This window comes from Amblyraja radiata, chromosome 23 (genome assembly GCF_010909765.2).
Source record: "Amblyraja radiata isolate CabotCenter1 chromosome 23, sAmbRad1.1.pri, whole genome shotgun sequence".
Taxonomy (NCBI): Eukaryota; Metazoa; Chordata; class Chondrichthyes; order Rajiformes; family Rajidae; genus Amblyraja; species Amblyraja radiata.
Window position 1 is genome coordinate 14,464,665 of NC_045978.1, and position 25,663 is coordinate 14,490,327.

The 25,663-nt window shown below is 43.2% G+C and overlaps 1 long non-coding RNA gene and 1 other non-coding gene across 2 annotated transcripts; one reads left to right on the forward strand and one right to left on the reverse strand.

The window, feature by feature from the left end:
- The first annotated feature begins 237 nt into the window (after positions 1-237).
- LOC116986536 lies at positions 238-344 on the forward strand. The gene has a single exon (XR_004415509.1). It is a non-coding gene; the product is annotated as a U6 spliceosomal RNA (small nuclear RNA).
- A 7,067-nt stretch (positions 345-7,411) lies between these two features.
- On the reverse strand, positions 7,412-25,010 carry LOC116986090. Its single transcript, XR_004415405.1, has 3 exons — positions 25,000-25,010; positions 21,039-21,041; positions 7,412-7,448 (listed from the first exon to the last, which is right to left on the reverse strand). It is a non-coding gene; the product is annotated as an uncharacterized LOC116986090 (long non-coding RNA).
- Between the last annotated feature and the right edge of the window lie 653 nt (positions 25,011-25,663).

Consider the following 25,663-nt stretch of genomic DNA (forward strand, 5'->3'; position numbering starts at 1 on the left):
AGTCAGAGAGCATGTTTAACTTTTAACTTTGCTGTAGACAAAACTCCATCAACTGTCAGACATAGAAGACCATTATAAAATCTACTTTGACCAGAAAATAATGGCGTACTTGGCAGTAGTGACCTCGCAAAAAAAATGTGATTGGAATTCATTAAGATCATAATATCATCAGTGATAGGAGCAGAATTAGGCCATTTGGCCTATCAAGTCTACTCTGCCATTCAATCATGGCTGATCGTGCTTGCATCGGCAGCACATATACTAAAATTGGAACGATACAGAGAAGATTAGCATGGCCCCATCGCAAGGATGACATGCAAATTCGTCAAGCGTTCCATATTTTTTTTCTTTAAATATCTTCAGATCCGCCACTTTGCCATGAAAAAATGTCCCTCTTTTCCTGATCTCCTGCCTGTCACAATGTTGGATAAACTCACTCTTATATTTGCAAATAAAGGACTGATCTCTGTATTATATTCTCAACTGATGTCTTTAGGAGATCAAAACCTGAACAAAGCTAAAACTAGGTGGGAGGACGACCTTGGTATGGATCTGTCTGGGGAATGCTGGACAGAAGCACTAAAAAGAGTCCATTCCTCATCATCAAGTGCTAGATTGGGGCTCATACAATTCAAAGTTTTACACAGGACTCATTTAAGCAAAGCCACACTTGCTGACATATATCCGGGGACAGACACTGGTTGTGACAGGTGCTCCTTCTCTCCAGCCAATCTAGCTCATGCATTCTGGTCCTGCCCCAAACTTGGTGACTACTGGGCAGTGGTTTTTAAAATCAGTGAAGTCCTTGGGGTGACAGTGAGGCCTTGCTCGCTTGTAGCTGTATTCGGTGTAGCAGATGAAACTTTGGGTTTAAATGCTAACCAATCTGACATCATTGCATTCACATCGCTTTTGGCTCGTAGGAGAATTTTGCTGGTCTGGAAATCTACCACTCCTCCATCTGCTGCCGCTTGGCTGGAGGACGTAATGTTTTTTCTAAAACTAGAAAAGATCAAATTTACACTGAGGGTGTCTGTGAAAAAGTTTTATTCGAAATGAAAACCTTTTTTTGTCATACTTTGAGAGTCTAAAATAACTACCCACTGACTGAGGGCACTTGATTGTAGATGGGGATCTGCCTTTATTTATGTTTTACTTTTATTTATTTACTTATTTTTGTTTACACGAATGTTGATTACCTCACAGGACGGTTGATGCATAATGAATGGGTGCATTCTGAACCATCTGACATGTTGTGGGTATGTATGGGCCTGAACCTTGGAAGAATGTAGAGGTATTGCTGTCAAAATGTGCATTTGTATTTGTGATATGTTGTATTGTGAACACATCAGCTGTCAAGGGGAGTTCAGGGAGGGTGAGCGAGGGTAACTTTGTTGTTATATATAAAAAACAAAATGGAGGGAAATGTAATGCATTACGTCAGCGGTATTGTATCTTTCCTTCAATAAAAATATTCAATATGAAATCATGGCTGATCTATCTCTCTCCCCTTCTCACCATAACCTCTGACAAGAGGTCTCTCTATTAAGAGATTGGAACAAACAGCAGAATATTCATATTAATTATGATTATCTTCTCAAAGGAGAAAGTAAAATGGTTCTAAAATACCTAACAGAGGTTTCCCTTCCTATTGTCATAAAGATTGGAGCATGTTTGGCGCCTTCTGTCAGTGGATAGAATTCCTAAATATTGCAATCCATTTTTTATCCAATTATTGATTTTCTCTATCATAGAAAAATTAACCACTGATTATAGGTTTTATCTGAATTTGAAAGATGACAGGTTGTTGGATTCAAAAGAAAAGGCAAAACACTTTCAAACAAACATTGTCACAAAACACTCCAATTAACCTTTTTGCCTGATATTTGAAATTGGTGACCTTTTGTGGCAACATATTCCAAGTTAGCGGCTATCAGCAATAATATTGAGGAATTTATTTCTTTTCTTGACACCTGAAAGTGCAATTATATCATTTACTCACGAATTCCAAAATCCCTCTCTTAATTTCTAACTGAAAACCTTTTAAACAATGAAGTGGCTTTGCGCTTAATGTAGGAAATAGGTTTTAACGCTATAGTTAAGGAATTGAGAAGTAGTGGAAAAAGAGCAGATATAGTCAAGGAAGTCAAAGATGGAGAACAAAGGAGGGCCCAGTAAGGGAAGACTGCCGAGAAACAAGGTGTTGGTGGCCAATGGGGGGGGGGGGGGGGGGGTCAAGTCAAGTCAAGCACAGTGAGTGTAGGGCCAACAATCCATTTCAATCCATTTCATGTCAAGTCAATTCATTTCAAGTCAAGTCAAGCACAGGGCAGGCAAGGCCAGCCAACAATACAAATCATTTGCTTTCATTTCAGGTGAGCTCAAGCAAAACAAAGGCAAAGCAAAAGCAAAAGCATAGGGAAGGCGGAGCCAGCCAACAATACAATCCATTTGCTTTCATTTCACGTGAGCTCAAGCAAAGCAAAGCAAAACAAAAGCACAAGGCAGGCCAAACAACTCATTTCATTTCATTTCCATTTCCATTTCAATTTCAAGCACAGGGCAGGCCAAACAACTCATTTAATTTCATTAAGGGCTAACAAATCATTTATTGCAAGCACATTAAAGGTTAACAAATCATCATTCATTGCAAGAACATTGCTGGCTAACAAATCATTTATTGCAAGCACATTAAGAGTTACCAAATCATCATTCATTACAAGCACATTGCTGGCTAACAAATCATTTATTGCAAGCATATAAAGGGTTAACCACATAAAGCACATAACCAATAGAGCACATAACTGCATAACCACATAACCACATAAAGCACATAAAGGGTAGACTCACAGTTCAGTAGACTCGCAGCAGAAATGGAGTTGTGGCCTCTCCCTCGCGATCTTTCAGAGTGACTGACTCATGTCCAGGCTTTCGGGGTTTTATAGTCCTGCCCTCCCCCGGAAGGGGCGTTATCTTTATCAGTGTGATTGACAGGTGAGAGGACCAATCAGCTGATCTCAAGATTTTTTAAACACTCATAACTTTTTTATTTTTCATCAATTGGAAAAATCTTCAGGGCAGCTTCAGCGGAGGAGGACTGTGAGTAAGATGGCCAAAAATCATAGTGATATAGGGCAGCATTTTTTTCTAAAATCAATATACAGCGCAGACAGGAAGTGGTCAAGATGAGACTTTTAGTTATATAGATAAAGAAGGATTAGAAAGCCTTGCCTAGAATTTGGTCAGCACATTTTAGTGGATCAAGAGTACGATAGTTTGAGGTGGGTTAAAGAATAGTCTGTTTTTGGGCAAAATAGTATAAATTTTAGTAAACACAAGGCGCAATACATGGTATGGAACAGCCTTTACATAATGGCAGGCATCTCAAGAAATTTAGTTATCTTGATCATTCTCTGGGGAAGGAGAGAGAGAGAGAGAGAGAGAGAGAGAGAGAGAGAGAGAGAGAGAGAGAGAGAGAGAGAGAGATTTGCATGCTTGAGAGATTTGAGAATTGGGACAAATTGAAAGAAAGTTAAGGCAAGGGTAATCTACTGTGGATTGGTAATAGGTAGAATTGATAGATGCTGGAATAGCAATGGGACTGGTATTTGAAAATGTGATTGGGGAAGTTTATTGGTAGCTGTGAAAGATTTAATGCGAACAGCCCTTGATTTCCCTTTCTCTCCACTCCCCCCCCCCCCTCTTCACAGTTCTCTGACAGTCTTACTGTCTCTAACTACATTTTATTTCTGTACAGCCCATTCCCCTGACATCTGTCTGAAGAAGGGTCTTGATCCGAAACATCACCCATTCCTTCTCTCCAGAGATGGTGCCTGTCCAGCTGAGTTACTCCAACATTTTGTGTCTATCTTCGATTTAAACCAGCACCTGCAGTTCATTCCCACGCATAATGCAACATAATGTTTGGTGGTGACCTTTGGACAGACCTCTGAATCTGAACGGTCAATAGAGCCTGCAGATTTTTGCTGACAGTGTAATTTTTCAGAAATAATCTCTCCCTGATGTTTGTAGGCTAATTTCTTCCTTGTATAAAGTAAATAGAAATTTCTGGAGGTTTGCAGTAGATCACACGGAGAAAGAGAGTAAATGTCTAAGATTAATTCATCAATTTTCTGTTTTTATTTCAGATTTCTGTCATTTTTAGTTGTTTGGCTTCTGAAGATCACTTCCGTGCTTCTCGTTTAAAATGATTGAAGAAGTAGTTCTGAAGAAGCTCCATAAAAATTTCTCTCACTCTGGGGATACCTCGATGCATATAATAATTCCAATTGCCAAGAAATACCTGTGCCTGATGGTTCTGAGTAAGCACCTGGACGGCAATGTTTTATATAGCAAATTGTGTGGAGCGCAGTGTAAAGGTGTAACAAAATATATGCAGGATTCAAGGATTTGGATCAATGAATGGAGAAAGCACATTTTGAAGAGCAGAAATAACTATTTATTAAAGCAAAATACAAGCAAAACACGGAAAAAACTATCAGATATCAATAAAGTAACAATACAAAATAACAGGTAGACAAAAATGCAGGAGAAACTCAGCGGGTGAGGCAGCATCTATGGAGCGAAGGAAATAGGCAACGTTTCGGATCGAGACCCTTCTTCAGACTGATGTGGGGGTGGGGGGAGCGGGAAGAAGAAAGGAAGAGGCAGAGACTGTGGGCTATGGGAGAGCTGGGAAGGGGAGGGGAAAGAAGGAGAAAGCAAGGACTACCTGAAATTGGAGAAGTCAATGTTCATACCGCTGGGATGTAAACTACCCAAGCAAAATATGAGGTGCTGCTCATCCAATTTACGGTGGGCCTCGGGCCATGGAGGAGGCCCAGGACAGAAAGGTCAGATCCGAATGGGAGGGGGAGTTGAAGTGCTGAGCCAGCGGGAGATCAGGTTGGTTATTGCGAACCGAGCGGAGATGTTGGGCGAAGCGATCGCCAAGCCTACGCTTGGTCACACCAATGTCGAGCAGCTGACACCTAGAGCAGCGGATGCAATAGATGAGGTTGGAGGAGGTGCAGGAGAACCTCTGCCGCACCTGGAAAGACTGTTTGGGTCCTTGGATGGAGTCAAAGGGGGAGGTAAAGCGACAAGTGTAGCATTTCCTGCGGTTGCAAGGGAATGTGCCAGGAGAGGGGGTGGTTTGGGTGAGAAGGGACAAATTGACCAGGGAGTTACGGAGGGAGCGGTCTCTACAGAAAGCCGAAAGGGGAGGAGATGGGAAGAATGGCCAGTGGTGGGATCCCATTGGAGGTGGCGAAAATGTCGGAGGATTATTTGTTGTATGTGACGGCTAGTAGGGTGGAAGGTGAGGACAAGGGGGACTCTGCCCTTGTTACGAGTGGGAGGATGGGGAGTGAGAGCAGAGTTACGGGGTATAGGAGAGACCCTGGTGAGAGCCTCATCTATGGTAGAAGAGGGGAACCCCCGTTCCCTAAGAATGAGGACATCTCCAATGCCCTGGTTTGAAACACCTCATCCTGGGTGCAGATGCAACGTAGACGGAGGAACTGGGAGTAGGGGATGGAGTCCTTACAGGAAGCAGGGTGGGAAGAAGTGTAATCCAGATAGGCATGGGAGTCAGTGCGTTTATAGTAGATGTCGGTCAGTAGTCTATCACCTGCGATGGAGATAGTGAGGTCTAGAAATGGTAGGGAGATGTCGGACATGGTCCAGGTGTATTTGAGTGCCGGATGGAAGTTAATGATGAAATGGATGAAGTCAGTGAGTTCAGTATGGGTGCAGGAGGTAGCACCAATGTCGTCATCGATGTAACAGAGGTAGAGTTCGGGGATTGGGCCATGGTACGCCTTGAACGAGGATTGTTCGACGTTTATAGTCAGTGCGTTTATAGTAGATGTCGGTCAGTAGTCTATCACCTGCGATGGAGATAGTGAGGTCTAGAAATGGTAGGGAGATGTCGGACATGGTCCAGGTGTATTTGAGTGCCGGATGGAAGTTAATGATGAAATGGATGAAGTCAGTGAGTTCAGTATGGGTGCAGGATTTAGCACCAATGTCGTCATCGATGTAACAGAGGTAGAGTTCGGGGATTGGGCCATGGTACGCCTTGAACGAGGATTGTTCAACGTACCCTACAAAGAGGCAGGCATAGCATGGGCCCATGTGCTACGCCTTGGATTTGGAGGAAATGGGAGGAGTCAAACGAAAAGTTGTTAAGGGTAAGGACCAGCTCTGCTAGGCGGAGGAGAGTATAAATAGATGGGGATTGGTTGGTTCTGTGGTCGAGGAAGAAACGGAGGGCTTTAAGACCCTCCTGGTGGGTCCATGGTGATGATGTGGGAATGGGGGCCTAGAAAATGGAAGTCATGGAGGAGACGAAGAGCGTGTGAGGTGTCTTGAACATAGGTAGGGGAGGGATTTAACCAGGGGGATAGGATGGAGTCGAGGTATGTGGAATTAGGTTTGGTGGGGCACGAACAGGCAGAAACAATGGACCTGCCAGGACAGTCAGGTTTGTGGATTTTGGTGGGAAAGTAAAATCGGGCCGTGCAGGGCTGGGGAACTATGAGGTTGGAGGATAGGGAGGGCAGGGAGCTGGAAGTGATGAAGCCATTTGTGGATTTTGGGGAGAAGGTAAAATCGGGCCGTTTGTGGATTTTGAGGAGAAGAATAACAAGAATACAAAATAACAGGTCTCACTCCCCTGTGCGTATTCTCCTGTCTGCTGTTACTAAGCTCACTTACTTTCTCTCTCTCTTTTTAGTGAAGCTCTTTTCTCTCCCAAAAGATGAATATCATGCTCTCATGGTAGAAGCATGTATTTATATAATAATTATATCTCTAAGACCAACAGGTGATTAGGTGTCAAACTAGCTACCTTCCTTGGTACCATAATGGTGTGAGTTATGTGTCCTGTCAGAGACCAAGCCAGCCTTGGATGTCTCTGGGAAAGAAAAGTTTGTCTTAGTGACCTCACATGATATACTGGCCCCTTTGAATGAGCCCAATTATTCTTCAAAAACATTTACATGTTTTTCTAAGCAGGGTTTGAAATGTAGTGCTGCTAATTTACCTGACAACTCTGTTTTAGCTGGCACAGTCTGTTTATCCCCTACATTACAGAAGGGTACTGCCCAACATTCAATTGGAGTAGTCCCGGCTAGATGTAACATAGAATATATGACATAGAGCAGTGCAGCACAGGAAAAGTCCCTTTGCTCCGTGATATCTGTGTTGAACATGATGCTAAAAATGTCACCAATTCCTTCTGTCCAGAGATGCTACCTACCCCTCAGAATTACTCCAGCATTTTGTGTCGGTGTATACCAGCATCAGCAGTTCCTTCCTACTCATGCTAAATTTAACAGTGTCGGAAGGAACTGTAAATGTAGCAGGAACAGCAGAATCTGGTCCATTTGTGCCGGGCCAAAAGCCTCTTAAATGCCTCTATCGTATCGGCTTCCACTGCCACCCTGGTAATATGTTCTAGGCAGCTACCACTCTCGGTGTAAAACAAAATTTGCCACACACAATTTCTTTAAACTATCACCCTCTAACTTTAAAGGAGCACCCTCTAATAATTAGCATTTCCACTCTGGAAGAAAGTTCTGACTGTCCAACCTTTCTATACCTCGCAGAATTTTAATGCACTTCCATCAGGTCTCACATCAACCTCTGATGAAAACAATCCAAGTTTGTCCAACCTCTCTTTATAGCTGAAAGGCATAGATAATGGTTTTATCAGGAGATAGGCAGGGGTAGCATTTGGCAATCATAAACATAATAACATTAGAAATAAAAGCAGTCAGTGGCTATTCTGTTCTTTGCACCTGCTCAGTCATTCTCTCATATTATGGCTGGTCTACCTCCGCATCATCTTATTATACCCAACCCAATATCCCTTGATTCTCTTACTATACAATAATTTATTCATCTGCCTTGAATGTACTAACTGATTGAGCTTCCATAGCATTCTTGGATAAAGAATTCAATGACTCTCTAGGTGATGATGCCTCGTCTTATCTGCATCCTGAATGGCTGATGCAACATAAAGGATGACATTCAACATGATCACACAATCTTTGATCATCAGTGATTGGAACATATGGAGATTCATGACTATCTGATTAGGTGTCAGACGTTAGTGGGGGAAGGCAAAAGAATGGGGTTGAGAGGGAAAGATAGGTCAGCCATTGGAGTAGACGATGTGTCGAATGTTCTAATTCTGTTCCTTTAACTTCTGGACTGATGAACTTATCAACCTTACTGCGTAGGCTGAGATACGCAGCATGACTATTTGATTCTGGAGAGCCAGTACTATCTGTAAACTAGCACAACAGCCTGATTGACCTACTGTTCCATTCCAAGACCATACTAGTGTACATATCCCATCCTTCAGGAAAGCAGATCTATAGAATAAAATGCCCAGCAACTCTCTGGACATAGAAATGGTGGCAGAAGATTGTAAAGTTGCTGCAGTCTTTAAAAATGATTAGAATCATTACCCAGTGAAATTTTATAGACGTGTTAAATTGACATTTATTGTGAGAAGAATTGTTGGACCTTATTATAGTCGAAATAAACCTAATGACTTTAGTGGGATCAAAGGGAACAATTCCCGCTGGAGATTCAAGTTGGAGTAGAAATTCAGAAGACGCTACTGAAAATGAAATAAGTTCAGACATTGCCATATAGATTATGAATACACATCAAATATAATTTTTTGAAGTTTTGATAAGATTTTGATAAGCCAATGGCAAAAAAAGTATGTTAAGTGTAAGTGAAGCATTTTTAGTCAGGTATAAACTGGCTAAATAATAGGATACAAAATTGAAAAGTCACTTGCAGAGTTAAGAGTGACAATTTTCGCTGGGTAACCCACCACATGGTGCTTACTATAAACTGGAGAATTTCAAATGCTGGAGAGTTCAACTGCATCTGGAACAGAATGCTAATTCTTTAGGGATTGAGAAATGCAGAGGGCTAAATTGGATAGTGTCTAAAAATAGACATGAACCAAGAAGTATCAAGAAGGTTATGCCCTGGACAAAATTATGTCTGCACGCTAACTATCCTGATATTAATGTCGAGTAACTAATGTGTGGCCTGCATTAGTTACTTGCCTTATGAATGGGTAGAACCAGTTCATGCCATTGAGTGAAATAAGAGGAAATTCCTTCAATTTGATGGGAGTGGTTCGTTAGAATTGACTACCCATGAAGGTTGTGGAGGCTCAGTGACTGATCGTTCAAATAAGTGACTTGTACATTTTGGATGCTGAGGGAATCAAGAGATATGGCACAGAGGTAAAATATATGTTTCTTATATATACAGAGTGCCAACAGAAGCAAAATGTTATGAGACAGGGTTAGTTATAGCACCTTACATACAACATCTCCTTGATAGGTGGTAATTATGACACTATAACTAGAGGCAGACTTGGGACCCCAGACAATGTTATTTTCTGTGGACCTACTTCTCTTTGAATCCTTCAATCCTTTCTGTGTTATTTACTCCAAATAGTTTAAGCATGCTAACCTTCCTTTCCCCATTCCTTTCACCTTCCAATGATTCACACAGGAAGAATGAATGAATGAATGAATGAATGAATGAATGAATGAATGAATGAATGAATGAATGAATGATACTTTATGAATTATACTTTCTTACTGTCTCCGAATACATTTTATCTCTGTACCGCCCACTCCCCTGACATCAGTCTGAAGAAGGGTCTCGACCCACAATGACACCCATTCCTTCTCTCCGGAGATTCTGCCTGTCCCGCTGAGTTACTCCAGGCGCCTCAATATCCTGAGTTGATAAAACAGTGGGCAGAAACATTATCAGACAGTAAATCGAAATAATGCATCTGAGGCCAGATACTCTTAGGACAGCTCATTCTGACCAGGGTTCTCCTGTTCCTTTCTATAAATGACAACTTGCTTTTACTCGAGATAGACACAAAGTGCTGGAGTAACTCAATGGGTCAGGCAGCATCTCTAGAGATAAAGGATGAGTGACGTTTTGGGTCAGGACCCTTCTTTAGACTGCTTTTACTCCTTTTTCTCTTTCTTCAGGTTATTATGAAAGTCTGGCAGGACCGCAGGGTAAACATGCTTCCCAACAAAGAAACAAGTAGCCTTTTACAGGTTCAAGAACATAAAAGAAGACCATTTGGCCCATCAAGTCCATACTGGCTTTTAAGAGAGCAATCCTATTAGTCCTAGTCCATCTTTCCTTCTATAAAAAATAGAGAACCATAGATGCTGATTACTGCACAAGAGAACACCAAGTGCTGGAGCAATTCAGTAGGTCAGACAGCAGCTCTGGAGAACATGGATAGGTCTCGAACTTTACCGTTACCATTTTCCCTATACCAACTTTCACCTTTACCACTGCGACCTTTATTCTCTCTCAAATATGTGCATCAACCACTCTGGTTAGTTTTTCCATTAACCTCTACTTTATAGTAGCCACTTAACCTGTCATCCCCCTGTTATGTTAACTCCATAAATGTGAACCAATTTAGCAGGAAAGACACTGATTTGGCATTGCATGGTGATGTGTCACCTCTGCATGCCTCAGGTGTGTGTAATTGAAGTGTATAGAAATGTGCAGTTGAACCTTTCATGATGTACAAGCTTTGCTATAACAAGCAACTGATTATGATACACAATTGATTTTGGGCAGCAGTACATAACAGCTCATGTTGCATGATTGCACCTCTGTATTTGTAACTAAATACTTGAAATGGCACTAAAAAAAAAATTTCAAAAATGTCAACATCTCTTACTGCCGGTAAGAAAATAAGAAACCACACCACGAACACTTTCAGAAGCATTGGATACAAACAATTTATTCTTCCAATGGCCATGAATTTTGTGCATTGAAATTCAGACATGCATCATGTGGAATTATTTAAATTTACTGACCTTGGAGTATTAATTGTGTTAGCCCTGGAGAGTTGCTTTGGAATAAGACATTTGATTTCTGTAAACATATTGGATTAAATGCTGTGCATGAACACCAAAACTCCAAGAGTTTATGCTGCCAGATGAATAATATTTATATCAAAATGTTTTATTTTTGAAATCAGAAGTTAGATATTTCAAAATGCAATTGCTGACCAATCAGGTCTATCACTGTCACACCATCAATGGCTTCCCAAAAGTCCAACGCAAGATGGATGCTTCATTAATCCAGTGGTTTTCAATCAAAGACTACCGATACTTTGATTGCCCATTTGAAAGGAAACTGCCCAGCATCCGGAGATTATTCATCTATCTATATTACTAAAACTCTGTTCTTGACCGGTTTTGGCTTTCTGTGCTGCGGTTTCCGAGAGTACGCCGCCACCTACGGCCGTCATTTTTGGCCACCTGGCTCAGAGCCCCCCTCCGCCGCATGTATGCCGAGGATTTTTCCCGTCGATGAAAATTGACAGAGATATTAATGTTTTTACAACATTCCCCATTCTCTCTGCTGCCCCAGCTGGAGGGAGGGGGAGGGACTATAAAACCAGGAAGTGGTGTGCCTCAATCAGTCTCTGCAAGTGTTATTGCCTCAATCAGAGCTTTGAATGACACTGACAAATGTCTACAGCACTGTGAGTAACCTTAATTTGGTTTGAAAATGAAAATATGGTTAGAGGTAAAAAAGCACTGCCTGCAAATGGTTGTGTGGGTTTGGGTTGAAGTAAAAAGGCACTCTCTCCACCCCCCCCCCCCCCTCCCTCTCCTCTCCCCCCCCCCCCCCCCCCTCCTCCATCTCCTCTCCCCCCACCCTCTCCTCTCCCCTCTCCTCTCCCCCCTCTCCTCTCCTCTCCCCCCTCTCCTCTCCTCTCCCCCCTCTCCTCTCCTCTCCCCCCTCTCCTCTCCTCTCCCCCCTCCCCTCTCCTCCCCCTCTCCTCTCCACCCCCTCTCCTCTCCTCCCCCTCTCCTCTCCTCCCCTCCCCTCTCCTCCTCCTCCCCTCTCCTCTCCACCCCTCTCCTCTCCCCCTCTCCTCTCCCACTCTCCTCCCCTCTCCCCCTCTCCTCTGCCCCCTCTCCCCCTCTCCTCTTCCCCCCTCTCCTCTCCGCCTCTCCTCTCCCCCTCTCCTCTCCCCCTCTCCTCCCCCCCTCTCCCCCCCCCCTCTCTCCCCCCCCCCCTCTCCCCTCCCCCTCTCCCCTCCCCCTCTCCTCTCCCCCTCTCCTCCCCCCCTCTCCCTCCCCCTCTCCTCCCCCCCCTCTCTCCCCCCCCCTCTCCTCTCCCCCCCTCTCCTCCTCCCCCCCTCTCCTCCTCCCTCCATCCCCTTCCCCTCCATCCCCTCCCCCACCGTCCCTCCCCTAAACCCCCCTCCCCTCCACACACCCCTACCCCCTCCCTGCTCCCCACCTCTCCCCCGCCGCTCATCTCACCCCCCCTCTCTCCCTGCCCCCCCTCCCCTCTCTCTCCCCCCTCTCCCCCCCCTCTCTCTCTCCCCCCTCTCTCCCCCCCCTCTCTCTCTCCCCCCCCTCTCTCCCTCTCCCCCCCCTCTCCCTCTCTTCCCGCCCCCCCTCTCTTCCCCCCCTCTCTTCCCCCCCTCTCCTCCTCCCCCCCCTCTCTCCTCCTCCCCCCTCTCTCCTCCCCCCCCCTCTCTCTCTCCCCCACCCCTCCTCCCCTCCATTAGCGTGAGTGCGGGAGGGGGGGGGGGGGTAGTTAGTGTGTGATGCTGCATGCTGCCTCCCCCCCCACAACTGCACGTTGGGGGAACAGACCCAACGGGTCTGCACTTGGTCTAGTATTATCATAAATTCATAGACTCATACAGCACAGAAACAGGCCCTTCAGCCCACCATGTCTACACTGACCATGACATACTTATCTATGCTAATCTGATTTACAAGCACTTAGTCTATACACTCCCACACCTTAGTAATTCAATGTTCATACACATGCTTTCCAAATGTTATGGGAATATTTACCATCTCAGACAATGCATTCCAGATTTTGACCACTCGTGGCTGCAAAAATATCTTGGTCAGATACCATTAAACCTATTCACTATGTTGCACATCCTAACTAGGAACAAAACTATTTAAAATACAATCAGAACAAACTTTAAAACCAAGCAATTACATTGCCTTTGTGAAGGTGTGGATGAACAGAAACTATTTGATTATTAATGTGATAGGAAATGCAGAATTCACAAAAGAATCTAATTAAAATGATAAAATACACTTTACACAATGAGAAAACCGTTTGAATTCTGTTTACCTTTCTTCTGCAGAATTTTAATTGCTGATGAATTTTACGAAATTGCTCAATGCAACCATAAAGTTAAACATTTCCTAACTAAATATTGCAGTCTGAAGGAGGGTCTCGACCCGAAACGTCATCCATTCCTTCTCTCCAGAGATGCTGCCTGTCCCGCTGTTACTTTTGTGTTTATCTTCAGTTTAAACCAGCATCTGGAGTTCTTTCTTACACATTATCGTTCCATTTTGACTACACAGACACAACACAAAAAACCTAATGTCTAAAAATGTCCAACAAAAATGTTTCAATACATCAACATTCCATGTATCAACTATCAGAATTTAATACCTATGCACAGTAGTTCTTATAGACATAGAGTCACACTGCAAGGAAACAGGCTCTTCAGCCCAACTTGCCAATGCCGATTAAAGTGCCCCATCTACACTAGTCCCACCTACCCATGTTTGGCTCTTATCCCTTTAAACCTTTCCTATCCATGTATCTGTCCAAATGTATTTTAAAGGGCTTGTCCCACTTGGGCGTCATATGCGCATAATTTACACAACATCATTTACGCGTCACGATGCACGACGCACGCATTGTGTGCATTACGCGTGCATGGTGCATGGTGAGTCATGGTGGCATAGGCAATGACGCGCAGTCGTGCGCGATGCCCCAGGATTTTGGGATTCATAAAATCTTCGCGAACCACCTGCGTGACATGCAAATGACGCCCATGTGGGACTGGTCCTTAGATGTAGTTTAAGTCTGCCTCAACGATCTTCTCTGGAGGCTCATTCCATATATCCACCACCTTCTATGTGAGAAAGTAGCCGCATAGTTTCCTATTACATATTTCTCCTCTTAAACATATGTCCTTTGATTCTTTATTCCCCTTTTCTGGGTTAAAGACCGTAGATATTTCCTATCTTTTCCTTTCATGATTTTATACACATCTATAAGATCGCCCCTGATCCTCCTAGGCTCCAAGGAAGACAGTCCTTGCCTGCCCAACCTCTCCCTTACAGCTCTGGCCCTCAAGTCATGGCAGCATCCTTGTAAACCTTCTCTGCACTCATAATAAAAACCATGATTTCAGTAGAGCTTAAAGGATATTTAATATCACAGAAAGGAGTTGAAGGATTTGGTTCAGTGTATTGAATAATGCCATTTAGGAATAGCCCAGCTTATGTATTTTGGACATCTGTATAGTTTTGAACTCCACAGCTACATCTACATTGAGCTCTGAGTAAATTAATCTGGGAGGAGCAAAGAATGTACAATAGGAAGATTCTATTGCTAATTTGTAATGGGTTTATGAAGGCACTAGCGCCTACAGATTTTTGAATCTGATGTAAAAAACAAACTGCTGTTGGAACTCGATGAGCCAGGTAGCATCTGTGGAGGCAAAGAAATACACGATGTCTTGAAGGAATAATTTCCATTGTGTTCATCTGGAGTTAAGTTATCTTGGCTAGGTGAAGAAAGGATAGGTGACGTTTCCGGTCTGACTGTCTGAAGAAGGGTCTCGATCTGAAGCATCACCCATTCCAGAGATGCTGCCTGACCCACTGAGTTACACCAGCATTTTGTGTCTGCCCTTTGATACCTCCCTGATAAGTGACCAATGATTGGCACACTGTTTGTTAGGAATCGGGATTTTAAATCAAGGCAGACTCCATGGCCGCCAGGTTGACCGGCGGCGAGGATCCGGTGCCGTGGATGGAAGAGATACACCGTGCTGGGAGATACCGCAGCTTCCCTTCCCCCCCCCCCCCCCTCCCCCCCGGGCACGGAGCAGCAGGCACTACTTTTTTTCCCAAATCGTCCCACGGGTCGGATAGGACCATTCGCGGGTAGTTTAACACCCCCGATAATCAAACAGACAGATTCCCCCTCCCGCAATGCAGCGCAATATTTCACGGTCCCACTCACCCAAACTAGGCCCGGGGCGTCGAGGCGATGTATTGAAAATGGCGGCGTCTAATCCGACCCACTGCGCACACGCGGAGAAACGGAGTCACTTTATGTCGCTTCCGCGTCACCAGCTTCTTCCAACTGCGCAGGTCACAAATAAATTTTTTTCAAATCATCCCGTGGGCCGGAACCAGAATTTCACGGATTGCGGTCCAATTTATTTTTCTTTTCTTGGGATTTGCTTTTATTCTGGGTGAAAAGGGGGGTGCGACCGTTCCCAACGCACTCCCCCCCCCCCCCCCCCCCCCCCTTCGGACGGCCATGATTTATGTCTATCTTCGGTGTAAGCCAGCATCTGTAGCTCCTTCCTACAAGGGCTAATGTGGTTCATAAGGTCAAGTTCTGGTCAGCGAATCAATCCTTTTATATTGGAAGAGAAGTAAAGAAAAGTTGACAGATTAACTTAGAATCAGAAATAACAATCCATGGCTGGGAAATGGATGGCAAAAAAAAAGAGATCAAAGGTAACCATCCTAAGCGAACGTCATAACACAGATATATGCCACTGGATGGAGCAAATTTCTTACACACAGTAAAGATAATAGCTATTATTAATTAATTTGTCTCTGTAATTTAAATATTATTTATTTGTGAAGGATAGGTTACAAAATGGAAGTAAGAAAGCAGAAAAGAACTGTAAGTAAAAATGGACATGTGCATACCAAATTGTGTCATTGTCAATAACATAACTAATTTTGTCAGAGTTCTCCTATTCTTAATGAATCATGTACAATTTGTGCTGTGCATGTAGCATGGTGTGAAATTGGCCAGTATATGAGACCCAGGTGTTGTCTGTAATTAATCTGAAATAACCCTGTATGTCTCTGCTCTGACTAGAATTTCAATGACTTGTACGCATTTACAACTGCTCTACTTTTGTGCAATTTCCAACTTTGGCCAGTCCTATTGCTGATTCGAGCAGAGCTGGGTAGCAGATGGAGCACATCTGCAGCAAAGCAATCACATGGTAATCTGTTATGCCTGTAAGTGATGTAAGGCCATCCAAATGTTACTTAATATGGTAAGTTAAACATTAAAGTATAAAACAGAGGTCCAAAGAATTTGCTTCCGACTTAACTAATTGTATTAAAAACAGAAACATGATCATTATGTTACCCTTACAACTTTTTCCTAAAAATGAACACAAGGAACTATTCACCTGGGAACCGCAATGATTAGACCATTGATTAAGTATCAGTAATTAACATATGTTTTAGCCCGATTTAATTTTATTGATGTTATATGCAATCTCTTTTCTACTCCACTGACTCCTCTGTCAAGCTTCCCAAATTTGCAGACGACACAAGCCTGATTGGACAGATCCAGGATGGGGAAGAATCTGCCTACAGACAGGAAGTGACACAGCCTGCGGCCTGGTGCCATCGCAACAACCTGTAGCTCAATGTTCTTAAGACAGTGGAATTGATAGTGGACTTTAGGAGAGCTCCCCCTCCCCTCACCCCACTCACCATCAACACCACCACTGCCACATCTGTGGAGTCTTTTAAGTTCCTGGGAACCATCATCCCCAAGGACCTTAAATGAGAGGCTACCATCGACTCTACTGTCAAAAAGGCACAACAGAGGATGCACTTCCTGCGGCAGCTGAGAAATCACAATCTGCCACAGGCAATGATGGTCCAATTCTACACGGCCATCGTAGAGTCTGTCCTCACCTTCTCCATCATGGTCTGGTTTGGCTCAGCCACCAAGCACGACATCCGGAGGCTGCAGCGAATCGTCCGATCAGCTGAGAAGGTTATTGGCTGCACCCTGCCCTCTATTGATGCACTTTACACTACAAGGGCCAGGAAGCGAGCGGGCAAGATCATGTCTGACCCTTCTCACCCCGGCCACAAACTCTTTGAATCACTTCCCTCAGGAAGGTGACTCCGGACTGTCAAAGCTGTCACAGCCAGACATAAAAACATCTTTTTTCCCCCACGAGTAGTTGCTCTACTCAATAACCAAAATTCTGTAGCCTCCTTTTGCTCTGGTATTTTACTTAATTCACATGTTTAATCAATAATATTTTATTATTAATGTTTAATGTTTTATGTGTCATTCCTAACTGTCATTGTATGTCGTTGTCACATGTGGGCAGAGCACCAAGGCAAATTCCTTGTATGTGAATACTTGGCCAATAAACTAGTAAGATTAAACGAGAACTTACCAGTTCGAAGTTTGATCGTTATTTTATGAGGAGTACGTTGAGGGAATACGTGAAGAACCCCGCCAGGACGCATGCGTGTCATTCTTCAAAGCAGCGGTGTGAAATCACAGATAACTGTAATGACTGAACATAGTAAGATTAGAGAAGAAAATACCAGTTGAGTATATGATCAAGGGTGGGAGCGGAGGGCACGTATTCCCTCAACGTACTCCTCATAAAATAACGATCAAACTTCGAACTGGTAAGTTCTCGTTTAATCTTACTATTTTACTTCGGAGTCACGTGAGTGACTACGTGCAGATTTCAAAGCTCTGTGATTTCATGCCGTGGGAACAAGTCCATGCATCACATCTGCCTTAATTGACTGTGGGAGGAATTGTGTTAACATGTTTAGACATGAATCCAACATTGAAATCCATGATAAATTGTTAACAACAAATTATAGCCCCCATTTATGGGGTGAAATTATATTACAGAACTTAAAATTGGCTCTGCAAAGTTCCAGTTTAACTACTGGTTTGTGGTAGAATAGTTGGAACATTACCCCCTGATCCATCCTGCTGTCTCGAGGATTTGGTTCATTGGTACATCCAACTCCATAGCTGCCGATGTAGTTGCAGCCCTGGTGGAATAAGATTTGAATATGTTAGTATCCACCCCAGCTGTTGTTAAAACCTGTTTCAGCCATCTGGAAATAGTTTGAACCAACACTTTTTGTGGGTTTGTTTGTGGCTGATTAGTAGTGCCATCTCATAGCCTCAGATGTTTTTGGTGTTCTCCATATAGAACAATAATTGTCTTATTATACAGAGACGATATCTGTAGGGTAATCCCTAAATTCTATTTTGAGGCTGTTCTGTTTGACTAATTCGTAATATGAAACGTTATATTCCTGTTGAAGAAGTCATATAGTCCAGCCTTAACTTATGTACGACTGTACCCTTAGTGCCGTGACCAAAGCCATCAGCATGACTGTTTTGTGCGTCAGTCTTAGCAGGGACAGAGTTGTTGCTGGAGACCAATTCCTTAGCAACGTTAGGGCAATACTCATATCCCATTTAGAGAGTACCTGGTTCTTGGGGGATTTATATTAAAAATTCCCCTCATAAGTTTGGTTACCAGGGGTGAGTCCCATCAGAATGACGCTCTGATCCTCGCCATAGATATGTTGAAAGGGCACTTCTGGCGCAGTTAATGGCACTGTAACTGAGCCCCTCATCATAATGGAGGCCTGCCAGGAATTCGAGAACAGACGTTATGTTTATCAAACTGTAGGTGATGTTGTTTCTGTGACAATATATCTCCCATTTCCTGATGTATACCAGATATAGTTTTTGGTGGACTGTCTGTGGCCCGCTGAGATAATGTTCAATGTTCTGTCCGCCAGTCCCAGTTGCAGTAGAGGTTTCTTTAGACTCTACAAATTGATAGGTTTGTTGTTTTTGACATGGATGGGTTCCCCTGTTACGGGATGAACCAATAATCTGGTTGTTTCAGGATGGTGATGCAAGGTTAAAACCCATGTTGAGTATCACAGGGAACCATGGTTTTATTTATTTATTTATTGTTTTATTTATTTTTTTATTTTTTTTAAATATTTTATTTTATTAGAAGTAAGTACAGTCATATGGCACCAAAGTGCCTAATATATATTTTCATAATACATTTTATGTACAACTTCTTTTTTTTTTGTTACATTGAAAAAAGATTAGAATAAGAAAAATAAGTTAGATAGTAAAGGATAGAAAGATGTGAAATATATAGTGTGTGAAGAAAGAAAACGAGTAAATGAAGAAAGTTGAGAGAGAAAATAGAGAAAATAAAATAAAATTAAAAAGAAAAGGATATCATTATTTATAATCTTGACCAACCCTCGTCCAGTCCTGAAACAGTTATTTTTTACAATTGTGTTGCACCATATGATTCCAAAAAAACGACAAATGGAGACCAACTCGTTATGAATTGGTCTGATTTATCCATTAGGAGGAATCGCATTTCCTCAAGATGAGCGGTGGCCAACATACTTGCAATCCACATGTTAAGCGTTGGTATTGATGTATCAGGGAACCATGGTTAAGTAGGCCAATCGGCACTACCAATTAACAGACGTTGAGTCTTGTTGTATTTTTCGTAATACCCGACTGATGATGCAGAAAAGGAGAGAATGCATAGATAAAAAATTGCCCCCTCAATGCAGTGAAAAGCATCTGTCCCTGCTGTCCCAGGGTCTGGTTCCCAAGAAACACAGTTTGGTAACTGGTGATTAAGGCTTATTTTATTGAATTTGCGTGACCTGATGTCTGTCACTGAATTTTGGGTTACCTGGTAGGTAAGTAGCTGATATTCCAATATTTCTCTGGATACACCATTACCAAATTGTATTAGTCAGATTGTCACTCTGTAGTCTAACATGCTGGTGATTTATCCCAGAGCAGTATGACTTTAGGCCATAGAATGCACCCCACATTTCCAGATAGTTTATGCCCAGTGTCTGTGATAATGATGCCTCCTGTGCCTTTCATCTACCTCCACAGATGGAGATGGAAATTGGTAGTACCCCAACCAAGCGCACTGGCATCAGTTTGTAGCACCACTAAGGGTTTGCTGATAACGATAGGGTTGGAACAATGCCGAATGTTATCCCTCCACCATTTTAATTCCATAAGCTTTGATTGGTGGCTTATTGGTCTGTCAAAATGACCAGTATTAACTTTGAGTGTTTGTATTTTTGCCTTTGTAGATTTTTGGTAATACAAAGGTCCAAATTGTGTGGCTGGAAAGGCAGACACTATATGCCAATTATACTTGCTACCAACCTGATAGACAGTTCACTGATGTCAGTGGGGTTGTTGCAGGCCTCAGTTGAGACTGTAGCCTTGTCCTTTGGTAAAGTCACCGACATGTGAGCTGTCAATAGTGAACCCCAAATAATCCATTATGTTGGTAGGCGTTAGTTTAGATTTAACTGGATGGATGATAACCCAAGTTTTCACCCAATTGTATGAATTGAATTGAATTGAATGCCTTTATTGATGGCTGTTACAGCTAGTTAGGCCAACTCCAAAGTTATGCCCACAATTAGTATGATCATATGATTATGTATTTGGCAGAGCTCTATACTGCCAGAGCTGCCCCATCCAGTTGAATTTTTTTAAATAACGTTTGTGATCAGTCCGTGTAGGCACTGAATAGTAAGCATCTTTTAGGTCGATGCTAGCCATGGAGTAGCCTTTGGAAATCAGTCCTTTAGCAGTTACCAGTTCCCATTTTGTACTGAATATATAGTACAATGTATTCAATTTGGTCAATTCGATGATGATGCGACTGTCACCATCTATTTTGTTTTTGGTAAAGATATAAGACACAAATTCCAGCCAATCGTGTTGGGTTTACCCATTACCCCTTTTGCACAATTCAATGGTATATCCCTGGATACTGCTTAGGATATAAGTGTCTGTAGTTAATATACACCATGTATCCAAAAGAGTGTAATCTCCCACCAATGTGTGTATTATCCACTCTTCCTATAATTTGTAAGGGACCAGACCCACCTATCTCCATTGTTACCAGTGGAAGTTTGCTTCTTCCGTGTGGTCTTCGTGGAGGTTGAGGCGCCGGTGTGCATCTTCCAGAAAGGCCGGTCTGGGCTATGGTCTAAAAGACCGCTGTCCTGTATGCCCGGCCTTTGAGCTTTCACCAGCTTCTCTTGTTCTGCTGGTGGGTGCATAAGGGTGCTGTCTTTGGCTGTAGGAGATCCTTAATGTTGTCGCCTTTATGAGCCCCAGGGCTTTCCTAAGTCCTGCTCCGACATGTTTCCAGATGCTATTTCCATGACTGGAACATTCAGGGATGCGCAGTTTCCTGGTGCCAAGTATTTTTGCAGTGGTGTCCATCGTGGTCTGGCTGTATGTATTGAACACCATGACCAGTAGATTTTGCCTTCCTGCACCCCCTGCACACTTGTAGTTTTGTTCGTCAAAACCCCTCTTCAGGGTCAGCCCAGAATTGACCCCCCAGTACTCCCCTCTGACGAGGGAGATGCACTGTGCAGCCCTACGTAAGGTGCTGCTGTGGGTGTTTTTTATATCCCCACGGTGACTAGACTCCTCTCCCGGAGTCTGTCATGTTGGAGCTCGGCTCCATAAGCCGCTCCAACCGGCTCCAGCGCTCACGGTCGCTGGCCGCCCAAAGTCGGACTCATCAGTCCTCGACTCTTTTGGTTTGCTTCTTGCCTTCCCGCCCAGACACTGTGTTTAATCTGGCCGGTGCGGGGGCGAAGTCGGGCACAGCTGTTCCCTTATGGGTGATTCCTGTGCCGCCGGCCGCTGCTGGCATCCGCAACTCCGCGGTCTTCCCCCGCCAGCTCTGGCTCTTTGCCTTGTGCATGTTTCCCCCCCACCTGTAGAACAGTATAGGAACAATAAAGACCGCAGTATCACTTACCTGCAGGTCCAGGCTTAAAACTTGCCGTTAAGGGGGAACGTCCTTCCACCCCTCCTCCTGCCGTTTTGACTTGTCAAAGCCAACGGCTCCATTCTGTATAGTCTCCCGCCCAGCCATGGCGTTTAATCTGGCCGGTGCGGGAGCGAAGTCGTGCACAGCTGTTCCCTTACGGGTGATTCCTGTGCCGCCTGCTGTTGTTTGCACAGCTCTCCATGTTTCCACACCTGTGAAACAGTATGGGGAGAATAAAGACCGCAGTTTCACTTACCTGCAGGTCCAGGTTTAAACTGTCGCTACGGGGGAACGTCGTTCCACCCCGCCTCCTGCCGTTTCGACTTGTCAAAGTCGACGGCCCCATTCTGAATAGTCTCCCGCCCGGCCGTGGTGTTCTGGCCGGCGCGGGACCAAAAGTCGGCACAGCTGATCCCACACGGGGCTTGTGCCTTCAGCTGCTGCTGGCTCCCGCAACTTTGCGGTCCTCCCCAGCCAGCTTCACTCGCAGCACTTGTGGACACTATTTTGTCCAGCTTCCCCCCCCCTGTGTAAAAACAGCGCGGGGACAAACACTACCGCAGAGTAAATCACTTACCTGCAGGTCGGGGTTTCAAACTTACCGCTGCGGGGGAACGCTCCACCCCGCCTGTCGTTTCGCAAGCGTGAAAGCGATATGACACGCATGCGTCCTGGCGGGGTTCTTCACGTAGTCACTCACGTGACTCCGAAGTAAAATTATTAATTCATTCAAAACTTCCATGTCCAGCTAAACCATATGCTGAGCATTGATATGCCACACTGCAATTTAGTACAAACTTGATACCCACTTATCTAAGACTAAATTGCAAATCTCAGTCAAGTTGGGGCAAATGAATGTAACACTGAAAATAGGACCCATTAGTCCAACTCAACCATAACAATCAAGATGCCCCCTCTAAGCTATACCCATTTACCCACATTTGGCCCACATCCCTCTAATCTTTCCTATCCATGTACCTGTCAAGTGTCTTTTAAATGCAATTTTCTACCTGCCTCATCTACTTCCTTCGACAGCTCATTTCATAAACAATCCTATGAGTGAAAAAATTGCACCTAGAATAGAATAGTTTCTTTATTGTCACTGTAACATGAACCATGTACAACGAAATTTAAAAATGTCAGCCAGTCAGTGCACCATTCAAACATTTCTAAAAACTAACGATACATACAAGGTAAAATATTTAAAAAAAGATAAACAACTAAAATAAATATCATGAAAATAGCACGCATAAACACCCAACCCTACATCCTTCTGTCGATTTCACAGTGTACCACAGTCCCTTAGTATGTATCGCCCCTGCGTTCCTTGGCGGCTACATTTACTGCCTTTATAGCAGTGGGGTAAAAACTGTTTTTGAGTCTGTTTGTCCTTGTCCTTGTAGATCTGTACCGTCTGCCTGACGGCAACAGTTCAAACAGGGAGTGTCCGGGGTGGGAAATGTCCTTTATAATACTCTGGGATTTTTTGATGCAGCGGGAACTGTGTAAGTCCTCCAAGGTAAGGAGAGGGCAGGAACCTCAGGTTCCTATTAAAATGTTCCCCTCTTATCTTAAACCTTGGTGTTCTCTAGTTCTTGATTAACCTACCCTGAGTAAAAGACTGTGCAATCACCCTATTTATTCCCTTCAAGAGTTTGTACACCTCAATAAGATCATCCCTTAGCCTCCCATGCTCCAAGGAGTCAAGTCCTAGCTTGCCCAATCTCTCCCATAGCTTGCCTTATCTCTCCCGATAGCTCAAGTCCTGGTAGCATCCTCTTAAATCTTGACTGCACTCTTTCAGAAGAATGTAGGCATTCTTCCTATATTAGACAATTTAATGCTAACAACTCACGGAGTTCGCAAAGTAAAGAAACCACAAGTAAGTGCCAACGGGTCATTTTCACATACGATCTGGTGAGGAATCGATAGGGCCATTGGTAAAGTTGTAATTTGGAACCAGAGAACCACAAGAAGAGAGAAAAGCGGAGAAGATTTAATATTGACTGGAAACTTGAGGATAAGAAAGAATTCAAACAGAAGTATTATTTACATGAAAAAATAGCGTTAATGCACCACCTTGAATCAATAATAAACAAGGAATCTATGTTTGATGTTACATGTTGTCAGTGGAAGACTGAGCTGAATACCAAATTGCCTTGTTTAACTCAAAGTTTTAGGTTCAACTGTTAACTGTTGCTGAATTTTGTGCAATTAGATATATTTTCTTCATGGCAAGAGATGCTGAAAGAAGAAAGCAGTGTTTAACTCATCTATACTATTAGTGGACATTTTAATATCATAATTGTATCTAATTTACATTTAATGTGGTATTTATATCAAACAAATTGCTAGTTGTCCATTATTCAGAACCGTACAAACAAATGCGTAGGAATTGGACATTAAGACTTTTGGCTATGCTATATTGATAAATCCCATGGGTTTTTCTTCAGAACACTTCCAAAATTGCCTGAAGGATAAAGTTAATTTTCACTATTTGATCAAATGGGGCCTATTTTGTTTTTTCAAGGCCCACAACTTACACTTGATATTATTGTGTACCAATCCCACAAGAATATCAGCTTTCAACATACATTTTGAATATGCACAAATAGCAAAGATACACATACTAATAGCAAAGCTTGATCAATGAGCTACAGGAGAGAGCTCTTTGATTCAACCTGCCTGATGCACGAGTGCACATTATGGAAAAAGATGAAGTCAATAGTTTGCTCATTGTCATTGTGCCTGAGACCCTGCAACACCTGCTCAGAAATCGGAAGGGAGGGATAAAATTATCAGTTGTGATAATGACTTTGGTAGGGCATTGATTATATGGCTCACAAGAGGATGACTACAAGCATCTCAACTTGCTGGAGGTAATGGATTAGTTTAGTTTTATTAGTTTAGTTTATTGTCACGTGTACCGAGCTACAATGAAAAGCTTGTGTAGGGATTTAGGAAAAGCTTTTTGTTGTGTGCTAACCAGTCAGCAGAAAGACAATACATGATTACAACCAATCAATTTACAGTGTATAGATTCATCATAAGAGAACAATGTTTAGGGATGAAGCCCAGGGTTGGACAGCCTTCGTGACAATGAGATGATACGTTTGCCCTCACTCTCACCACAACAAATGCTGACAAGCATGGATACTACAAGTGTCTGTCTGAAAGCCACAAGTATTCCAGAATGAACTTACACAGAGTCTTCATGTATCCATGCATTTTCACCCTGATGCAAGCAAGAACCTGACTTTTGTTTTACTGAAGCAACCAGCAGCAGCAAGATGTACAGAGAGATGTTGCACGTCTCAAAGAGCAATGAAATGTAATTTGTGAATGGATTTCTGCCTTCACTGGCCATAGGGATATCCCCCAATGGGCAGTTTGCCATCCTGCAGGAGTAAAACCACGTGAGCAACAAAGAGAGAATTACTATGCCTCAGCAGATTGCACTGCCGCATGACCATACATCAACATATCACTCTCATATTTGCAGATATTTTGGTCACACTCTCCTCTCCGTCCGTCAAAGCCATTTGGGGAGGCCACATGTAGTCATTGCCTGAAGAAAGGTTATGAATCAAAACATCAAATGTCTATTTCCCTCCATGAATGCTGCCTGGCCTGCTGAGTTCAAGACAAGTCAAGCCAAGAGAGTTTATTGTCATCTGTCCCAGATAGGGCAATGAAATTCTTGCTTGCTGCAGCACAACAGAATATAGTAAGCATAAATACAGAACAGTTCAGTGTGTCTATATAACAAAGACCATATATATACACATAAATAAACAGATAAAGTGCATTAGGCTGTTATTGTTCAGTGTTTGTTTGATGGTGAGTTTAATAGCTTGATGGCTGTGG